Consider the following 22,194-nt stretch of genomic DNA (forward strand, 5'->3'; position numbering starts at 1 on the left):
GCTGACCTCCTTGTCCGCTATGTTCTCCGTCTCCACGGAATCCCCACCAACATCATCTCAGACCGAGATCCCCAGTTTGTCTCCAAGGTGTGGAGAGCATTCTGCCAAGCATTGGGTGCATCAGTCAGCCTATCATCCAGCTCACACCCCCAGACAAATGGACAGACGGAGCAGATTAACCAGGACCTGGAAACAACTTTGCATTGCGTGACCGAAAACAACCCAGCCACCTGAACGACCAATTCCCATGAGTCGAGTACACCCACAACTCCCTCGTGGAAAGTCCCCATTCGAGTGCTCACTGGGAGCACAAGAAGCACAAGAAGCAGAGATTGCAGTACCATCCGTCCGCGATCATATCGACTGGTGCTGCAGGAGAGACGTGCAGCCCTAGCCGATCACTACAAGGACACAGCCGACTGACACCGGACCCCGGATCTTGACTCAGCCTGGTCCCAGTTCTACACTCGCTACGGAGATCCTGCCTCTGCGTCAGAGTCCTGCACTTGGGTTCGTTTTTCTGACACATCCGTGTCGCACACTGAGGTAACCTCCATTGCTTCATTGGGAAAGAATTACACAGATTCACCACTCTTTGGAAAAGTAGTTCCTCCTCATCTTTATCCTAAATCTACTCCCCCAAACCTTGTGGCTATGCCCGCTAGTTCTAGTCTCACCAACCAGCGGAAATAACTTTTTTGCCTCTAACTTAATCTATCCCTTTCATAATTTTATATATTTCAATAAGATTTCCTCTCATTCTACTGACTCCCAGGTGACTCAATCTCTTCTCATCGTCTAACCTCTCATGTCTGGAATCAACCTGGTGAACCTCCTCTGCACCACCTCCAAAGCCAGTATATCCTTCCTCAAGTAATGAGACCAGAACTGCACACAGTACTCCAGATGCAGCCTCACCAGTACCCTGTACAGTTGCAGCATAACCTCCCTGCCCTTAAATTCAATCCCTCTAGCAATGAAGGCCGACACCCCATTTGCCTTCTTGATGGCCTTTTGCACCTGCAAACCAACCTTTAGTGATTCATGCACAAGTACTCCCAAGACCCTCTGCACAGCAGCATGCTGGAAATTTTTTACCATTTAAATATTAATTTGTTTTTCCTTTTTTCCTTCCAAACTGGATGACCTCACATTTTACCAACATTGTACTCCATCTGCCAGACCCTTTCCCAATCATTTAACATATCTATATCTTTCTGCAGACTCTCCAAATCCTCTGCACATTTTGCTTTTCCACTGAACTTAGTATCATCAGTAAACTTAGTTACACTGCTCTTGCTCCCCTCCGCCAGATCGCAAATGTGTATCGTGAACAATTCTGCGCCCAGAACCAACCCCTGCAGTACACAATCGCCACTGATTTCCAACCAGAGAAACACCCATGTATACCAACTCTCTGCTTTCTATTGGTTAACCAATTCTTTGTCTACGCTAATATGTCACCCCCAACTCTATGCATCATTATCTTACAGATAAGTCTTTTATGCAGCACTTTATCGAACGCCTTCTGGAAATCCATGAAAATAATGCCCATCTGTTCCCCTCTATACACTGTGCTCATTATATTCTCAAAGAATTCCAGAAAGTTGGTCAAACATGACCTGCCTTTGCTGAATCCATGCTGAGTCTGCCTGATTGATCCATTTCTTTCCAGATGCCTTGCTATTTAATCTTTAATGATAGTTTAAAGCATTTTCACAACTACAGATGTTAAACTAATTGGTCTATAGGTATCTGCCTTTTGCACACATACTTTTTGAACAGTGATGTGACATTTGCCATCTTCCAATCTGCCTGGACCTGCCCAGAGTCTAGAGAATTTTGGTAAAACGTCACCAAAGCTTCTATAACTTATATAATTTTTTCTATAATTATCTTCCATAATTTCTGCTATTTCTCTCAGTATCCTGGGATGCATTCTATCAGGATCAGGGGATTTATCCATCTTCAGGCCCTTTAGTGATAGCTATTGTATCCATTGTATTATAGCTATTGTACCTCCCATAGCATCCTGAAGATCTCTCTTTGGTATGTCAGACGAGTCCTCCACCATAAAAACTGACACAAAATGGTCATTCAAAGCCTCTACCATTTCCTCATTGCCCAATATCAATTCCTCTTTCTCATCATCCAAGGGACCTATGTTCACTTTAACCACACTTTTCCACTTTATATAATTATAAGAACTTCTACTATCCTTTTTTATAGTCTGTGCTAGTTAATCTCATAATCTACCTTCCTTTTCTTTATTGCTCACTTAGTGGATCTTTGTTGCTTTTTAAAGTTTCCCAATTCCAGTTTCCCGTGACTCTTGTTGACTTTGTATGCGTGACAAACCGGCATACAGAGAGGAGTAGAGAGGCTTGTCACGTGGTGAGAGAACAGCCTGAGTCTTCATGTAGACAAGACAAAAGAGGTGATCGTGGACTTCAGGAAGGTGTCTGTTGACCACTCTCCATTGCACATCAGGGACTCTGCTGTGGAGACAGTGAAGAACACAAAGTTCCCTGGTGCACTCAGAACAGACAATCTAATCTGTACCTGTTACTCCTCCTCATTGGTCAAGAAGTCACAGCATCGTCTATACTTTCTGAGGAGACTGAGGCATACAAGGCTCCCTGCCCGCATTCTAACAACTTTCTACAGGAGCACCATTGAAAGTGTCCTGTCTGGCTGCATCATCGTGTGATATCGAAGCCACAAGGCATAGGACCGCAGTCCCTACAGAGGACAGTAAAAGCCACCACGAGGTTCAGTAGGGTCTCCCTCCCCTCGTTTCTCACAGTTACTGTGAGCACTGTATATGAAGAGCCCAAAGTTTTGATGAAGATCCATTCCACCCATCCCAAACTCACCACCACCATCAGGACTAGGACTGCCAGACTGAGTAACAGCTTCTTCCCCCAGACTCTGAGACAGATGACTCCTCTGTCAGCACCGAGGTCTCATCACTTGGATAGGGAACAGCTTACCTGTGCTGAACACCACATGGGCTCTGAATTACATTTTATTATTTGTGGGAATAACGTGATGTTTTATGTGTTGTGTGTGGTCTACGTCTTGTGGGTGTGTCACACTGCAGAAGGAACGTTGTTTCATTTGGCTGTAAATAAAAAGTGGGATGAGAATAAACTTGAACTTGAGTAAGTGATGGGCAGATAATGGAGGCATCCGGCACCAGAGGGCATAGGTTTAATCAGAGGAGTAGGGGATTTGAGGGGATCTCGGGAAAGCAAGTTTGCAACCTGAAACATAGTTCTCTCACAGTATTTAAAAAGTATCTGGTGAGCACTCGAATAGTCAGGCACAGAGGCTACAGAGCAAGTGTTGGTGAATGGGTTTGGTACAGATGGTACTCATATAACACCCATGTATTTGCGACATCAGATGTAGGACACGGATCACATCCATGGAGGATAGATGTCTCCTGGTTCACAACGGGTGGATCATTTGAGGGGACCTAGGAGACTTGATGGTGTCATACATGGTGGGAGAAATCTCTATCGTCTCCTCTTGTCTGTGAACCTGGAGAGAAAGCACAGAATTCAGAGACAGGAGATGCAATCGTGGATACGGTAAATGTAGGTGGGAAGACACAAGACCATTTTCTCAATCTGTAAATTCTGCAGATACCCTCCTGCCTCAGCACTACATACCCCTCCACCAACATATTATGCACACATTTTGCCTCAAAGCCATCAGTTTTGTGATCAGAACCATTGACATACAACATGAAAAGTCCCCATCACCAACCCCTATGGAACACCACTAGTCACTGGCAGACAAACAGACCAGGTCCCCTTTATTCCCACTCTTTGTCTCCTGCCAGTCAGCCAATCTTCTGTCCATACTCAAGAAAATCTGTAAATGCTGGAAATCCAAGCAACACACACAAATTACTGGAGGAAGTCAAATGGCCAGGCAGCATCTATGTTATAGTCTCCGACTGTGACCCTTCATCAGGACTGGAATAAAAGATGAGAAAGAAGGTGGGAGAGTTGGGGAGGAAGAAGTACAATGTGGTAAGTGATAGGTGAAACCCGGAGAGGGGAGGAGTGAAATAGAGAGCTGGGAAGTGGATTGGTGAAAGAAATAAAGGGCTGGAGAAGGGGAAACTTGATAGGAGAGACTGGAAGACTGTGGAAGAAAGGATGGGGAGGAGCATCAGAGGGCAGGTAAGGAGATAAAGTTAGAGAGGGAATTGTGAAAGGGGGAGGCAAGTAACAAAAGTTAGAGAAATTGATTGTCATGCCATCAAGTTGGAGGCTACCCAGACAGAATATAAGGTGTTGCTCCTCCAACCTGAGTGTGGCCTCAGTGTGGAAACAGAGGGTCCATGAACTGGCATCTCAGAATGGAAATGGGAAGTAGAAATGACATGGGTGGCCACCGGAAGATCTCTCTTTTCTCTCGGCCAGCTCTCTCTCATTCCTCTGTCATACCCATTGTCCTACTGTACTACTAATAAACTTCACTTTAGTTTCTCCTTCTCAAATCGTGGGAGGAATCTATCAAATCATCATCACTGTTTACCTTAAGTTCCCTTATGAAATCTGATCAAATGCCAGCGACTGGGTGTGATGGAACAGTGTACTCAAATGACTGGGTGTGTGAGTGACAGTCTACCCAGTTAAGGGGTATGTGGGGGGACAGTGTACCCCAGTGACTGAGTGTGTATGTCTGTGGGAGGGAGGGGGTGTTCTGTGCACCCCAGTGACTGGGTGCATGGGTGGTCAGTGTACCCCACTCTCCCCACCGTTGACTGGATGTGTGGGGAAGACAGCTTATCCTGGTGACTAGGTGCCTTGGGGGATGGTGTGTCCCAGTGACTGGGTGTGTGAGTGACAGTGTACCCAGATAAGGGGTGTGTAGGGGGACAGCATACCCCGGTGACTGGCTGTGAGTGTGGGGAGGGGGGAACAGTATACCCCAGTGACTGGGTGTGTGAGTGACAGTGCAACCCCAGTGACTTGGTGTGCGGGGCAGTGTACCCCAGTGATTGGGTGTGTATGTGGACAGTGTACCCCAGTGACTGTGTGTGCAGAGGAGAGTGTACTCCCGTGAATGGGTGTGGGGGCTGTATCCCAGTGACTCTGTGTGTGTGCGTTGGGGAGGGAGAGTGGTGTACCCCATTGTCTGTGTGTGGGAGGGAATGTACCCCTGTAACTGTGTATTGTGAAGGGAGGTGGTGTGCCCCAGTGACTGGGTGTGGGGGGAGAATGTACCCTGGTGACTAGGTGTGTGCGTGTGAAGAGGGACAGTGTACCCCAGTGACTGTGTGTGTGCGTCGCGGGACAGTCTTCCCCAGTGACTGGGTGCCTGGGGGGACGGTGTGACCCTATGAAACACTCTGGTTCTGTCGACTGTGTAAGTCTAGGGAAGAAAATCTCCTGCCTCACCAAACATGGGAGATAGAAACACAAGCCCCTCAGAACCCCGTTTGTGTGGATGTTGCGTGAATGCGTTATCCTGTTACAAATGACCACAAAATAACAGACAGTACACCACATACAATTAAACAATTTAGCTTTATAATTCTTAATTTAACTACAGGGTTAATAAAAACAGCAAGCTCATAAAGGGCCCATTTTAACAAAACAGTCTAATGTGCACAAGTTGGAGCTCACAGTTTCCCCTTCTTCGATCCTCCTTCGATCTCCCCAGGCTTCGTCAACTCCTGGCCCCACTCCATGTTCATTCCTATAACCTCTCTTTCTCAATCTTTATTATTAAGTTTCAAATAGATAAACATAATAATGATAATGATACAAAGAGATTACATTAATAACGGTTAACATATACAGAAACAGACTCTGAGTAACATATGTAATCTAAGCCTCCCAATCTCTTAAGAACCGAACATGAAAAAGACTCAAAACTATTTTATACAGAAAAAAAGTCCCGCTAAACTGAAAAAAATAAAAACAAAACAAAACAAAAGCTGGGCTATCGTGTTTCATAGGTTAAAATCATGATTTGTCATTAACTCCGCTCCTCTATACACAAACAAAAAGTTATTGAGAAGGATTCGGAAAAGGTCAGCTTACATCAAATGAAAATGTTGAATAAATGGCCTCCAAGTTTCTTTCAAATTTAACCGAAGGGTCGATAGTGCCACTCCTGATTTTTTTCTAAGTTTAAACATGTTATAGTTCGGGAAAACGATTGAAATGTTGTAGGGGGTTTAGAATCTTTCCATTTAAATAAAATGGATCTTCTGGTTATTAATGTAACAAATTTAATCGAAAGGCAAGCTGAAGGGGATAATTGACTAGAGTCCATCACTGGTAATCCAAAAATTGCAGTGATAGGATGAGGTTGTAGATCAATACACAAAACTGCTGAAATAATATCAAAAATGGCTTTCCAATATTTTTCCAAAAGAGGACAAGACCAGAACATATGTGTCAAGGAGGCTACCTCAGACTTACTTTGTACGTCTGTCACAGACAGGATTTATTTGGCAATAAAAACAAGATAACTTACCCTTGGACATATGGGCACAATGAACCACTTTAAACCGTATCAAAGCATGTCTAGCACACGTTGAAGAAGTGTTAACTAGTTGGAGAAATTTCTCCCATTTCTCTGTGGATAAAGATACCTGAAGTTCTCTTTCCAATTCATTCTTAATTTTATCAGATGTACCTAGATGTATTTTCATAATCAGATCATAAATAATTGCTATTAAACTCTTCTGATAAGGGTTTAAACCTAAAAAATTTCTGTAATTTCAGTTCGATGTGATATCGGAAAAGTAGGTAAAATGAAATTCAGGGAGTTTCTAATCTGTAAATATCTGGAAAAAATGTGATCTAGGCAAATTATATTTATTAGACAACTGTTCAAAAGATATAAGACAGTTATCCATGAATAAATCACGAAAACATATTATTCCCTTCGTTTACCATAAAAGAAAAGCTTGATCAGTTCTGAATGGTCGGAAGAATAAATTAGATATAATAGGACTTGATAAGATAAATTTATTCAATCCAAAAAATTTACAAAATTGAAACCACATTCGTATTATATGTTTAGTTATTGAATTAGTCATTAGTTTATTCAGTTTAGTAAGTGCAAAGGGAAGTGAGGCCCCTAAAATAGAAGCCAATAAGAACACTTGTACAGACTCACACTCGAGGTTCACCCATTGTGCACATTGAATTTCATCCAGATCTTGTGTCCAGAACATTATATATCAAGTATTAAGAGCCCAATAATAGAATCTTAAATTTGGCATTGCCAAACTGCCATCCTTTTTTAATTTCTGTAAATATTTCTTACTTAACCTAGGATTTTTTTTATTCTGACATACATATAAAGAAATTTTAGAATCAATAGTATCAAAAAAGGATTTAGAAATGAAGATTGGTACCACCTGAAATAGATACAGAAATTCAGGTAAAATAATCATCTTAATACCATTAATTCTACCAATCAATGATAAGGACAAAGGGGGGCCATTTAGTAAGCAATTGTTTAACATGAGCAATTAAGGGAAAAAAGTTAACTTTAAATAGATCCTTATGTTTCTTAGTAATTTTAACACCCAAATAAGTAAAATAATCAGTAACCAGTCTAAGTGATAATTGTCTATGGACTGGAACTTGCATATTTAATGGGAAAAGCTCATCTTATTAAGATTCAATTTATAGGAGGGCATCGCATTATGACATAGGATCAAGACGTTGGAAATCCAGCTCCCTTGTAAAAAGTAATGAAATAGGGTTTAAATGAAGAAGAGTTAACAAATACCTACTAGAAACTATTTATAAGCAACTCAGGATTATTTTTAGATATGGCTCCTAAACCGAAACAGAAGAAGGCTACTACTTCGAAGACTGTGCAAATCGGCGGGGAAAAAGACCTAACTGTCTTGGCGAAGCCTCATACTCAAGTTGGATCTCCTCCCAGTGAGGGGCATGACACTTCTGATGATGCAGGACAGGAAGTTACAGCAATGTCAGCGATCTCTAAGAAGAAATGGCAAGAACAATGCATGCGCGAAGAAACAAGTAAGCATGAATAGATATTAACAAAACTACAAATCCCAACTATGGCTGAAAGTGAATCGGAAGTGGAGTCAGACTCTTTGGGAAACACAGATGAAGAAGAAGAGGAAAAGAAGGAGGAGATTAAAGGAGACATAAGAGATATCCTGATATATATGATGAATGAATTAAAAGCTATAAGAACAGATATAAGAAGGATGCAGATTACACTCAATAACGTGGTGGAAAAACAAAAGAAGATGGATAATAAAGTTAAAGAGATGGAAGTAAAAATGGAAGAAAACACCGAAAGAATAGATAAGATAGAAGACAATAATCTTGCCTGGACAATAGAAAGAAAACGGATGTTGGAAAAAATAAATGCGCTTGAAAACTCTAGTAGACAAAATAATATTAAAATTGTTGGTCTTATGGAAGGTACAGAGGGAGAAAATCCAATAAAATACTTTCAAGAATGGATTCTGAAGATTTTGGAAATGAAAGAAGGAAGCCAAGTATTTGAAATTGAAGGAGCACACAGAGCTTTAAGACCAAAACCTCAACAAGATCAAAATCCAAGATCAATTTTGATAAAATGCTTAAGGTACCAAGATAAAGAAATTATCTTGAAGGCAGCTACTCAAGGTGCTAAAAAGAGAAATGGGCCATTGATGATAGAAGGGAAAAGAGTTTTTTTTATCCAGACATAAGTTACGATCTTCTGAAGAGGCGGAAGGAATTTAATCCAGTGAAAAAATGTTTATAGGAAAAGGGCTATAAATTTTTATTGAGCTACCCAGCATAATTCATAATTTTCCTGGATAATGAAGAAAGAAGATTTTTCGTTGACTACTGGAAAGTGGAGAAATTTGTACAAGAACTACCTGATAATCACGAGGAGTAAAGAATTATAGAAATGAAGTGGACTAAAGATGAAGACTGAAATAAGGTTGGACTTGACGGACATTTATAAGGGAAAAAAGTTTGAGGAGTATTAATTGGGAGTAGAGACATTAATTATTTTCTTTTTTTTCCTTCACTAATATATTTTATTTTTTTTGCGGGGGAGCTGGAGGAGCTCCTGATTGATGGCTGCGAGTTTCACGTGTACAATCATGGTGATTGCCATGTCCCGTAAAATGGGGGGGTAATGTTGTGTTCTTTTTATTCGCAACATTAGTGGGGGAGGGTATTTTGTTTTTTTTTCTTATATATTAGTTACCTTTCTTCTATTTTTCTTCTTTTTTGCCTGGATGGTTGGGCAGAGACTCATAGCAACATGGAGAATTTTAAAGAGTTCCCAAGGTATTATGAATGATTAATTTACCTAATTTTTTAAGTTTTAAAGTTAATGGACTTAATGGACCTGTGAAAAGAAAAAGAGTTTGAACATATATTAAAAAAATGAAAGGAGATATAGCTTTTCTACAAGAAACACATTTAACAGAAACAGAATATAAGAAATTAAAGAGAGATTGGGTTGGAAATGTCATTGCAGCTTCATTTAATTCAAAATCGAGAGGAGTTGCAATTTTGGTTAATAAAACTTTACCAATTAAAATACAAAATGTAGTAATTGGTTCTGTGGGGAGATATGTGATTATACATTGTCAAATTTTTTCAGAATTATGGACTGTTATGAACATTTATGCACCAAATGAAAATGATGCAAAATTCATACAAGAAGTTTTTTTGAACTTGGCTGATGCACATGATAAAATATTAATAGGTGGAGACTTTAATTTTTGTTTAGATCCATTTTCGGATCGGTCAACTAAAGTTGCTACAAAATCAAAGGTAATAAAACTAACTTTATCATTAATGAAAGATTTAAACCTGATTGATGTATGGAGAAAAATTAATCCAAGAGAAGGAGATTATTCATTTTATTCAAATAGACATAAAACTTACTCAAGGATTGATTTTTTTATTGTCAAAAAATATTCAGGATAGAGTGAAAAGTGGGGAATATAAAGCAAGAATACTGTCAGATCATTCCCCTTTGATAATGACAATGATAATGATGGATAAGGAGGAATGGATCTATAGATGGAGATTTAATTCAATTTTATTAAAATGTCAAGATTTTTGTGATTTTATGAAAAAACAGATTCAATTTTTTTGATACAAATTTACATTCTGTTGATAAAATTGTATTATGGGATGCGATGAAAGCATACTTAAGGGGTCAGATTACAAGTTATACATCTAAAATTATGAAGGAATACATGGCAGAAATAGATCAATTGGAGAAAGATATCATAAAGTTAGAAAAAGAGTCTCAAAGATATATGACAGAAGAAAAATGAAGACAATTTGTTAATAAAAAATTACAGTATAATACACTCCAGACATCGTACAGAAAAATTAAGTATGCGAACTAAACAGAAATATTATGAATTAGGTGAAAGATCACATAAGATTCTTGCTTGGCAGCTGAAAACAGAACAGGCTTCTAAAACAATAAATGCAATTTGAACAAGTGTAAATAAGGTTACTTATAAACCTTTAGAAATTAATGAAACTTTAAAAAAAATTATGGTGAACTATATCAATCAGAATCACAAAATAAGATTGCTGAGATAGATAAATTTTTATCACAAATAACCCTTCCAAAATTAAATTTGGAAGAACAGAAAGGATTAGATATGCCCTTTACATTAAAAGAGGCCGAAGAAGCTTTAGGATCACTTCAGTGTAATAAATCCCCAAGAGAAGATGGTTTTCCTCCTGAATTTTATAAAAAAAATTAAAGATTTATTAATTCCTCCTTTTATGGAATTAATATATCAAGTGGAAAGAATGCATAAACTCCCACAATCTTTTTTAACAGTGATCATAACTGTATTGCCAAAAAAGACAGAGATTCTTTAAAACCAACATCATATAGGTCTATTTCTTTGTTGAATACAGATTATAAAATAATAGCAAACATTTTATCTAATAGAATATCTAAATATTTACCAAAATTAATACATAGGGATCAAATAGGTTTTATTAAAAATAATCAATGGATAATATAACCCAGTTACCTAGTATAATTCATTTGGCACAAAAAAGAAAGGAAATGAGTGTGGCAGTTGCTTTGGATGCAGAGAAAGCATTTGATAGATTGGAATGGGGTTTTTTATTTAAGGCATTGGAAAAATATGAGTAAGGAAAATCTTTTATACAATGGATTAAAACCTTAAATACTAATCCTCAAGCTAAAGTAGTTACAAATGGTCAGATTTCAACACAATTTTGCTTAACGAGGTCAACTAGAAAGGTTGCCCATTATCACCTACTTTATTTGTATTGGCAATAGAACCATTAGCTGAATTAATTAGAACAGATTCAGACATCTCAGGGGCTTTAGAATTAATCAAGAAGAATATGAGATTAATTTATTTGCTGCTGATGATTTGATTTATTTAACAAACCCATTGCAATCTTTGCAAAGATTATCTTTTAGATTGGAAGAATATGGGAAAGTATCAGGGTATAAAGTAAATTGGGATAAAAGTGACATTTTACCCCTTACCGAAGGAAATTATAATCAATGTCAATTAGTAACTCAATTTCGATGGTCAATAAATGGGATAAAATATTTAGGTATTAGAGTTGATAATGATGTAAAAAATTTATATAAACAAAATTATTTGCCGTTATTAAAAAAAAATAAAAGAGGATCTTGATAAATGGATGATGTTACCAATAACATTAATAGGTAGAGTTAATGCTGTAAAAATGAATATATTTCCTAGATTGCAATATTTATTCCAAACTTTACCAATACAATTACCTCAGAAGTTTTTTTCAAGAACTGAATAAATATGTAAGGAAATTTCTTTGGAAAGGAAAGATATCAAGAATATCATTGGAAAAATTGACATGTAAATTTGATTTAGGAATGTTACAACTTCCAAACTTTAATGAATTGTTATAAAGCAAATCAACTTAGATATATTGCGTCTTTTTTTGATGAAGAGAAACCGGCATGGATTAGAATAGAATTAGATAAGATAGGAGAAAACATACCAGAAGATTTTATACATAAATGGGAATCCAAATGGATATGGGAAAAAAAAGGATCTCCTATATTAAGACACTTGATTGATTTATGGAATAAGGTAAATATGGACGATGAGATAAAGAAATCTTTATTAGCAAAAAGAACTTTAATTCAAAATAGGCTTATTCCTTTTACAATGGATAATAAACTTTTACATAATTGGTTCCAAAAAGGGATTAAATAAATAGGTGATTGTTTTGAAGGAGGTATATTGATGTCATTTGATCAATTAAAAAATAAATATAAAATATCAAACAACACTCTTTTCTGTTATTTTCAATTAAAGGCTTATTTACAAGAAAAGCTGGGTCAAACAATGTTGATGCCAAAACCTAGTGAAATAGAAATATTAATTCAAAAAGGAAAAATTAAAAAAATTACATCTTGTATGTACAATTTGATTCAAAATCAGACAATTAAATCAGGAATTCATAAATCAAGACAAAAATGGGAATCTGATTTGAATATTAAAATTGATGGAAAAAGCTGGTCAAGATTATGTTCTGATAGTATGATAAATACAATAAATGTTCAACTTATATTAGTACAATATAATTTTTTACATCAATTATATATGACACCACAGAAAATAAATATATTAAATTCAAATATGTCTGACCAATGTTTTCGATGTAATCAAGAAATTTGTACTTTTTTACATTCTACTTGGTCTTGTTTTAAAATTCAATCATTTTGGATAAATCTAAGACTTTTATTGGAACAAATTACTGGAGTACAACTCCCACATAGTCTAATATTATTTTTATTAGGAGACATTGAAGGGACAATACCAAAACTTAATTTGATTAAGTATCAGAAAAAAATTATTAAAATAGCATAGGCAGTAGCCAAAAGAGTTATCGCAATTACTTGGAAATCTGATTTATATTTAACTATGGATTGTTGGAATAATGAAATATGTAGTTGTATTCAACTTAAAAAAATTACATACAATCTAAGAAATGAATATGATATATTTTTGAAAATTTGGCTTCCATACCTAAACAAGATAGGATTAAATAGGTCCTTTGAAGATAAAATGATAAAGTAATTGAGGAAAGTAAAAATAAATATTAAAATTATTTTGAACTCCGTGGAGCATGTGGAGATCCTTCGATATCCAGGCAATCTTTCTCTTCTTTCTTTCTTTTTTTTTCTTTCTTTAGACAAGGGTTGGGGGGGAGGGTTAATATTATTTTTCTCTTTCTTACTATTTTATCATTACATTTATTCTTTGTAATTTTCTGAAAATTTAATAAATAAAAAAAGATTCAATTTATAACCTGAAAAACTACAAAACTGAGCAAGTAGTGATATTATTGCAGGGATGGATTTCTCTGGGTTAGAGATATGGAGTAACAGATCATCTGCATATAGTGTTACCTTATGTGCCCCATTCCCACAAATATACCAAATATATTGGGTAAATCACAAAGAGCGAATTCCAAGGGCTCCAAGGCAATATCAACTAGTAAAGGACTTAAAGGACAGCCCTGTCGAGTACCTTGAAAAAGCCTGAAAAAGGCAAATCTCTGATTATTGGTAAATACAGAAGCCAAAGGTGTATGATATATCAATTTAATCCAAGATATGAATTTTGGGCTAAAATTAAATTTCTCAAGCATGTATTCCCATTCAACTCTATCAAACGCCTTCTCCGCTTCAAGCAAAATAACACATTCTGGAGTTTTAGGTGAAGAAGTATATATAATATTCATTAACCTTCTAACATTAAAATGATTTTAATCAATTCTGTCTGGTCATCAGAGACAATTTGTGGCAATACATTTTCCAATCAATTTGCCAATATTTTGGAAAAGATTTTGGAGTCCACATTCAACCAGGATATAGGTCTATATGATGCACATTCAGTGGGGTCTTTATCTTTTTAAGGAATTAAAGAAATAGTTTCTTCATAAAAGGATTGTGGTAATTTACCTACAAATAAAGCATCCTAAAGATTCCAAAAAGAAAGTAGATTTGAAAAACATTTTTAAAATTCTACTGTTTACCCATCCAAACCAAGTACTTTACCAGAATTTATCAAAGAAATTGCTTTCTTTATTTCTTCGTCCATGATGGGTGCATCTAATGCTAAAGGTTCATTAAGTGGTAGTTTTGGAATATTCAATTTCCTTAAAAGTTCATGCATTATGGTAGAATCATCAGGAAATTCTGATTGGTATAAAGAGGTATAGAATTCTTGAAAAGATTTATTAATTTTGTCATGATCAACTGCCAAAATACCATCCCATTTATGAACATTAATAATCTGACATTTAGCTGAAGCAACTTTCAATTGGTTGTCTAGTAATTTACCTGATTTATCACCATATACTTAAAAATGACACCTAGTTTTCAGTAATTGATTTTCAGTCGGGGATGTTAATAACAAACTGTGTTGCATCTGAAGTTCAACTCTCTTTTTATAAAGCTGCGGATTAGGAGGAGCAGAATATTTTTTATCAATTTCTTTAATCTTATCAACCAATGTACATATTTTATTATTAATTTGTTTCGTCAATCCAGCAGAATATGAAATAATTTGCCCATGGATGTATACTTTAAAGGTATCCTATAATATACCACTTGAAATCTCTTCTGTAAAGTTAGTTGAAAAGAAAAAGGCAATCTGTTGTTTAATAAAGTTAACAAAGTTTATGTCCAGAAGCAGAGTAGAATTGAACCGCCATTGTCTAGCGCTAAAAGTTACATCAGTTAATTTGATTGATAGTTTCAAGGGCGCGTGATCGGAAACTGTGATTGCATCTTACTCACAGGCAGTAACAGATGGAACTAATTGAGAGTCGATAAAAAAGTATTCAATTCTAGAGTAATTATGATATACATGAGAAAAGAATGAAAACTCTTTTTTGTTATGATTTAAAAACATCCAAATTTCTAAAATTCCGGAGTCAACTAAAAACAAATTAATAAAAATAGTGAATTTGTTTGGAAGTACCTGATTACATGCAGACCTGTCCATCGAGAGATTCAGGCAACAGTGAAAATCTCCGCTCATTATCAACGTATATTTATTTAGATTAGGAAGAGATGCAAATAGATCTTTAAAGAATTCAAGATAGTCAACATTTGGTGCACAGATATTAACCATAACACCTTTTTGGTTATAAAATAAACCAATAATTAATAGAAATCTACCATTCAGGTCTGAAATTCTTTCATAGTGAACAAATGCAATCGAGGAGTCTATAAAAATAGAAACCCTTTTCCCCTTAGCCTGTGAGTTGGAGTGAAATTGTTGATCTTTCCAAAACCTAAAAAAACACTGTTAATCCTCCTTCCTCACATGAGTTTCCTGGGCAAAGATCATCTGAGCATTTAATCTATGAAAAACTTGAAAAATCTTCTTCTATTTAATCGGATGATTCAAATGATTCATATTCCATTAGACAAAGTTAATAATATTATCCATTTTATTAGAAAAAAACATATGTTAGATAAAGGGTTAACCTTACTGCATAGGAAGCTCATCAGTCAGGAAGAGGGGAAAAGGTTTAAAGGGGAACCGGATGTTACGACAATTCAGACACATTTGCAGTTTGAGATCAGCCCAGATTGAAAAAACTAAACTAAAAATAGCCCCACGTTTACAAAACATTTTGAAAGGTGAGATCTTGAAAAGTGAAACAGAATACAATCTTATTAATATTTCAGGGGGAAAAAATCAATCACCAAATCTCAAGAAAGAGATTAGAAAAGCTAAAAGAAGATACGAGGTTGGTTTGGCAAACAAGGTGAAAGTAAATCCGAAAGGTTTCTACAGTTATATTAAAAGCAAGAGGATAGTGAGGGATAAAATTGGCCCCTTAGAGAATCAGAGTGGTCAGCTATGTGTGGAGCCAAGGGAGATAGGAGAGATTTTGAATGATTTCTTCTCTTCGGTATTCACTAAGGAGAAGGATGTTGAATTGTGTAAGGTGTGGGAAACAAGTAAGGAAGTTATGGAACCTATGACAATTAAAGAGGTGGAAGTACTGGTGCTTTTAAGAAATTTAAAAGTGGATAAATCTCCGGGTCCTGACAGGATATTCCCCAGGACCTTGAGGGAAGTTTGTGTAGAAATAGCAGGAGCTCTGACGGAGATCTTTAAGATGTCATTAGATACGGGGATTGTGCCGGAGGATTGGCGTATTGCTCTTGTGGTTCCATTGTTTAAAAAGGGTTCTAGAAGTAAGCCTAGCAATTATAGACCTGTCAGTTTGACATCAGTGGTGGGTAAATTAATGGAAAGTATTCTTAGAGATAGTATTAATAATTATCTGGATAGACAGGATCTGATTAGGAGTAGCCAGCATGGATTTGTGCGTGGAAGGTCATGTTTGACAAACCTTATTAAATTTTTTGAAGAAGTTACGAGGAATGTTGACGAGGGTAAGGCAGTGGATGTAGTCTAAATGGACTTCAGCAAGGCCTTTGACAAAGTTCCACATGGAAGGTTAGTTAAGAAGGTTCAGTCGTTAGGTATTAATGCTGGAGTAATAAAATGGATTCAACACTGGCTAGATGGGAGATGCCAGAGAGTAGTAGTGGATAATTGTTTATCGGGATGGAGGCCAGTGACTAGCAGGGTGCCTCAGGGATCTGTTTTGGGCCCAATGTTGTTTGTAATATACATAAATGATCTGGATGATGAGGTGGTAAATTGGATTAGTAAATATGCCGATGATACTAAGGTGGGAGGTGTTGTGGATAATGAGGTGGGTTTTCAAAGCTTGCAGGGAGATTTATGCCGGTTAGAAGAATGGGCTGAACGTTGCCAGATGGAGTTTAATGCTGAGAAGTGTGAGGTTCTACATTTTGGCAGGAATAATTCAAATAGAACATACAGGGTAAATGGTAGGGCATTGAGGAATGCAGAGGAACAGAGAGATCTAGGAATAACAGTGCATAGTTCCCTGAAGGTGGAGTCTCATGTAGATAGGGTGGTGAAGAAGGCTTTTGGAATGCTGGCCTTTATAAATCAAAGCATTGAGTACAGAAGTTGGGATGTTCTGGTCACCAAATTATAGGAAAGATATCAATAAATAAGAGAGAGTGCAGAGACGATTTACTAGGATGTTACCTGGGTTTCAGCACTTAAGTTACAGAGAAAGGTTGAACAAGTTAGGTCTCTATTCATTGGAGCATAGAAGGTTGAGGGGGGATTTGATCGAGGTATTTAAAATTTTGAGAGGGATAGATAGAGTTGACGTGAATAGGCTGTTTCCATTGAGAGTAGGGGAGATTCAAACAAGAGGACATGGTTTGAGAGTTAGGGGGCAGAAGTTTAAGGGAAACACGAGGGGGTATTTCTTTACTCAGAGAGTGATAGCTGTGTGGAATGAGCTTCCTGTAGAAGTAGTAGAGGCCAGTTCAGTTGTGTCATTTAAGGTAAAATTGGATAGGTATATGGACAGGAAAGGAGTGGAGGGTTATGGGCTGAGTGCGGGTAGGTGGGACTAGGTGAGATTAAGAGTTCGGCACGGACTAGGAGGGCTGAGATGGCCTGTTTCCGTGCTGTGATTGCTATATGGTTATATGGTTAAATCAAATTCTTAATTATTTTCAAAAACAAACAATTGAAAATAATAAAATAAAATAATAAAGGAAAAAAGAGGAACTTTAACATAGAAGCATGATAAACATCCATACTCCAAAACAGAGTACGAGTGTTATCAAACCAAGGGCAAAAATCCTCAAACTTCAGAAAGTCCAGATCTATGAACTGGTTATCAACTTATAAACCAAATGATTACAGACACAAAGAGACAGTAAATTTATTGACAGCTGAGATCAAACATTGATCCTCAAGGAATTGATAAGCTTCTTCCATGGATTTAAACCATTTACGTGATTTATCAGGCAGAACAACCCTTATACGAGCTGGAAATAGCAGAGCTGGTTGAAACTTTCTTTGATAAAGCTCAGATATCATCGGTTTAAAAAGCGATCTTTCTCGCATTACCTCAGGACAGTGGTCTTCAACCAGATGAAACTTGAGGTCTCCATGTTCAATAACCCCTTTCCGATGGGCAATTTGAATTAAATGCTCCTCGATATGCACATAGTAGAATCAGAGTATAACAGGTTGAGGCTTCAACTCTTTAGACAATAGGTGCAGGTCTAGGCCATTTGGCCCTTCGAGCCAGCACCGCCATTCACTGTGATCATGGCTGATCATACACAATCAGAACCCCATTCCTGCCTTCTCCCCATATCCCTTGACTCCATTTTCTTTAAGAGATCTATCTAACTTTTTCTTGAAATCATCCAGAGAATTGGCCTCCACTGCCTTCTAAGGCAGAGCATTCCATAGATCCACAACTCTCTGGGTGAAAAAGTTTTTCCTCAACTCTGTTCTAAGTGGCCTACCCCTTATTCTTAAACTGTGGCCTCTGGTTCTGGACTCCACCAACATCGGGAACATGTTTACTGTCTCTAGAGTGCCCAATCCCTTAATAATCATATATGTTTCAATCAGATCCCCACTCATCCTTCTAAATTCCAGTGTATACAAGCCCAGTCGCTCCAATCTTTCAACATATGACGGTCCCGCCATTCTGGGAATTAACATTGTGAACCTGTGCTGCACTCCCTCAATAGCAAGAATGTCCTTCCTCAAATTTGGAGACCAAAACTGCACACAATACTCCAGGTGTGGTTTCACCAGGGCCCTGTACAACTGCAGAAGGACCTCTTTGCTCCTATACTCAACTGCCCTTGTTATGAAGGCCAACATGCCATTAGATTTCTTCACTGCCTGCTGTACCTGCAGTGACTGATGAACAAGGACACCTAGATCTCGTTGTACTTCCCCTTTTCCTAACTTGACACCATTCAGATAGTAATCTGCCTCCTGTTCTTGCTACCAAAGTGGATAACCTCACATTTTTCCACATTAAACTGCATCTGCCATGCATCTGCCCACTCACCCAACCTGTCCAAGTCACCCTGCATTCTCCTAACATCCTCCTCATATTTCACACTGCCACCCAGCTTTGTGTCATCTGCAAATTTGATACTGTTACTTGTAATCCCTTCATCTAAATCATTAATGTATATTGTAAATAGCTGCAGTTTCAGCACGGAGCTATGTGGTACCCCCACTAGTCACTGCCTGCCATTCTGAAAAGGACCCGTTAATCCCTACTCTTAGTTTCCTATCTGCCAACCAATTTTCTATCCATGTTAGTACCCTGCCCCCAATACCATGTGCCTTAATGTTGCCCACTAGTCTCCTACATGGGAACTTATCAAAGGCTTTCTGAAAATCCAGGTACACTAAATTTACTGGCTCTCCCTTGTCCATAGTTACATCCTCAAAAATTTCCAGAAGATTAGTCAAGCATGATTTCCCCTTTGTAAATCCATGCTGACTCAGACCAATCCTGTTACTGCTATCCAAATGTGCCACTATTTCATCTTTTATAATTGACTCCAGCATCTTCCTCAGTACTGATGTCAGGCTAACTGGTGTATAATTCCCTGTTTTCTCTCTCCCTCCTTTCTTAAAAAGTGGGATAACATTAGCTACCCTTCAATCCTCAGGAACTGATCCTGAATCTATAGAACATTAGAAAATGATTACCAATGCGTCCACGATTTCTAGAGCCACCTCCTTAAGTACATTGGGATGCAGACCATCAGGCCCTAGGGATTTATCAGTCTTCAGTCCCATGAGTCTACCCAACACCATTCTCTGCCTAATGTGAATTTCCTTCAGTTCCTCCATTACTCTAGGTCCTCTGGCCACTATTACATCTGTGAGATTGTCTGTGTCTTCCCTAGTGAAGGCAGATCCAAAGTATCAGTTCAACTTGTCTGCCATTTCCTTATTCCCCTAATAAATTCACCTGTTTCTGCCTTCAAGGGCCCAACTTTGGTCTTAACTAATTTTTTCCTCTTCACATACCTAAAGAAGCTCTTACTATCCTCCTTTATATTCTTGACTAGCTTACCTTCATACCTTACCTTTTCTCCCCGTATTACCTCTTTAGTAATCTTCTGTTGCTCTTTAAAAGTTTCCAAATCCTCTGGCTTCTAGTTCATCTTTGTTATGTTATTCTTCTCTTTTATTTTTATACTGTCCTTGACTTCCCTTGTCAGCCACGGTCGCCCCCTACCCCCCTTAGAATCTTTCTTCCTCTTTGGAATGAACTGATCCTGCACCTTCTGAATTATTCCCAGAAATACCTGCCATTGTTGTTCCACTGTCATCCCTGCTAGGGTATCCTTCCAGTCTACTTCGGTTAGTTCCTCCCTCATGGCTCCATAATCCCCTTTGTTCAACTGTAATACTGACACTTCTGATTTTCCCTTCTCCCTCTCAAATTGTAGATCAAAACTTATCATATTATGGTCACTACCTCCTAATGGCTCCTTTACCTCGAGTTCCCTTATCAAATCCAGTTCATTACAAAATTCTAAATCCAGAGTTGCCTTCTCCCTGGTAGGCTCCAGTACAAGCTGCTCTAAGAATCCATCTCGGAGGCACTCCACAAACTCCCTTTCTTGGGGTCCAGTACCAACCTGATTTTCCCAGTTTACCTGCATGTTGAAATCCCCCATTACAGCCATAGCATTACCTTTGCGACATGTTGATTTTAGCTCTTGATTCAACTTGCACCCTATATCCAGGTTACTATTTGGGGCCTGTAGATAACTCCCATTAGGGTTGTTTTGCCCTTACAATTTCTCAGTTCTATCCATACTGGCTCTACATCTCCTGATTCTATGTCACCCCTTGCAAGGGACTGAATATCATTCCTCACCAACAGAGCCACCCCACCCCCTCTGCTCACCTGTCTGTCCTTTTGATAGGATGTATATCAAAAGAATATCCATTTCCCAGCCCTGGTCCTCTTGCAGCCATGTCTCTGTTATTCCTACAACATCATACTTGCCAACTTCCAACTGAGCCTCAAGCTCATCCACTTTATTTCTTATACTTCATGCATTCATATATAATACTTTTAATCCATTACTCCCCTCACTTCTCACATTGATGCCTATTGCACTTGGCCATACTCTCCGATCCCTTCCTGAGCTTTTTGCCCCGTTAATTCTGTTGTCTTTCTTATCTTTTCTTATTCTCTCTTTCCCTCTAACTCCATCCTTATGTTTCCAGTTTGTCTCCTCCCTCGCACTTATTAGTTTAAACATACCCATGTAGCAGTGACAAACCTGCTTGCCAGAATGCTGGTCCCCCTCCTGTTAAGATGCAACCCGTCCCTTTTGTACAATTCATCCTTACCCCAGAACAGATCCCAGTGGTCTAAGAATCTAAAACCCTGCTTGCTGCACCAGCTCCTCAGCCACACGTTGAGATCCCATATCTCCCTGTTCCTGCCCTCACCAGCACGAGGAACTGGAAGCAAACCGGAGAATACCACACTGGAGGTCCTGCTTTTCAGCCCTCTGCCAAGTTCTCTGAAGTCACACTGCAGAATTTCTTTCCTCTTCTTCCCGACATCACTTCTGCCGACATGCACTACCATTTCCGGCTGTTCACCTTCACCCTTGAGGATGCCCTGCAATCGGTCCGTGATGTCCTGGATCCTGGCTTCATGGAGGCAACACACCAACCTTAAATCCTGCCTGTTGCCACAGAAACCCCTTTCTGTACCTCTCACTATGGAGTCCCCTACTACCACAGCTCTGCCTGATGTCTGTCTCTTCGGCTTTGCTTCAGCGCCAATTTTTGACTCGCAGACCTGTCCACCTTTCAGACTGGCAGTGTCTTCTGTCTCGACAGCTTCCAAGAGGGTGGACGTGTTTTCAAGAGGCACATCTCCCGGAGTCTTCTGTACTTCAAGAATCTATCCCTTCCTCATCGTCAACCCCCTTCTCTCTTCCAGTATCTTCAGTGTAACGATCTCACTGTAGGTCCTGTCCAGAAATCTCTCATTTTCACGGATGAACCTGAGGTCATCCAGTTGCCTCTCCAGTGCCCCAACACAGTCCTTCAGGAGATGAACCTGGACACACGTTTCACAGCTGTAGCAACCGGAGGCACCATCAGTGTCGCTGACCTCCCACATCAGGCAAGCATCACACTGAATCAGATTACCTGTCATCTCTTCACCACCTCTCACCCTCTCCAACTGTGGCGTAGTCTCCTCACTC

The sequence above is a fragment of the Hypanus sabinus genome, chromosome 6, assembly GCF_030144855.1.
Source record: "Hypanus sabinus isolate sHypSab1 chromosome 6, sHypSab1.hap1, whole genome shotgun sequence".
NCBI classification, from domain to species: domain Eukaryota; kingdom Metazoa; phylum Chordata; class Chondrichthyes; order Myliobatiformes; family Dasyatidae; genus Hypanus; species Hypanus sabinus.